We start from the raw sequence: 1,192 nt of genomic DNA, 5'->3' as shown, positions 1-1,192 counted from the left end.
AAAAAAAAAAAAAAAAAAAACAAATCAAATTTAAAAAAATACAAATACAAAAAAATACAAAAATTAGCTGGGTGTGGTGGCACACGCCTGGAGTCCCAGATACTCAGGAGGCTGAGGCAGGAGAATCACTTGAACCCAGGAGATGGAGGTTGCAGTGAGCCGAGACCACACCATCGCACTCCAGCCTGGGCGATAAGCGAGACTTGTCTCAAAAACAAAACACAAAACTGCTGTACACCAAGACATTTGCTGTAGCATTAGATATGTTTATAAATTGTCTAGCTATCTCATAAGAATAGAATGACTAGTAACAATGTATCCTTTTGGCAACACTGATAAAGCAATAAAATACAAAACTCAAATGAGGAGCTACAGGGGACCATGGGAAAGCCTCAGGCAACAGACAGCAAAAGCATATCCAATTGCACGTATCACAAAACGTGAACACTTTTGCCACATGTGGCTACTGAGCACTTGAAATGTGGCTTGTGGGGCTGAGGAACTGAATTTTTTATTTTGTTTTAATTAACTTAAATTTAAATGGCAGCTCTAGAAGGCAGAGGAGGCTTAATGACATGCCCCGTTAGGTAAAGATGAAAAGCAGCACGTTGCTTTGGCCGGCAGGTGGGCAGCACTGTCCTTGCAGAGCAGGGTGGCCGCCAGTAAGTCCACTCCAGTAGCCCCACCCCACAATGCAGCCACCAGACTATCCCCCCTTTCACCATGATAAAAGGAAGGTCACTGGGCCAGGTGCAGTGACCTTAATTCCAGCACTTTGGGAGGCCGAGGTGGGTGGATCAACTGAGGTCAGGAGTTGGAGACCAGCCTGGCCAACATGGTGAAACCCCGTCTCTACTAAAAATACAAAAATTAGTTGGGCATGGTGGCTCACGCCTGTAATCCCAGCTATGCAAGAGGCTGAAGGAGGAGAACCACTTGACCCCGGGAGGTAGAGGTTACAGTGAGCCGAGATCGCACCACTGCACTCCAGCCTGGGCAACAGAGCGAGACTCCATCTCCAAAAAAAAAAAATTAGCCGGGCGTGGAGGCAGGTGACTGTAATTCCAGCTACTCGGGAGGCTGAGGTACGAGAATTGCTTGAGCCCAGGAGGTGGAGGTTGCAGTGAGCCAAGATCACGCCACTGCACTCCAGCCTGAGTGACAGAGTGAGACCCTGTCTCCAAAAAAAAAA

At 47.3% G+C, this 1,192-nt stretch overlaps 1 protein-coding gene across 1 annotated transcript in view; it reads right to left on the bottom strand.

Annotated features, from left to right (window-relative positions):
- The window catches only part of TUBGCP6 (tubulin, gamma complex associated protein 6), a 44,758-nt gene that overhangs the window by 35,816 nt on the left and 7,750 nt on the right, over window positions 1-1,192 (bottom strand). The window lies entirely within an intron of this gene.

This window comes from Mandrillus leucophaeus, unplaced genomic scaffold (genome assembly GCF_000951045.1).
Source record: "Mandrillus leucophaeus isolate KB7577 unplaced genomic scaffold, Mleu.le_1.0 Scaffold288, whole genome shotgun sequence".
Lineage (NCBI taxonomy): Eukaryota > Metazoa > Chordata > Mammalia > Primates > Cercopithecidae > Mandrillus > Mandrillus leucophaeus.
This window is presented reverse-complemented; position numbering and strand designations above follow the sequence as displayed.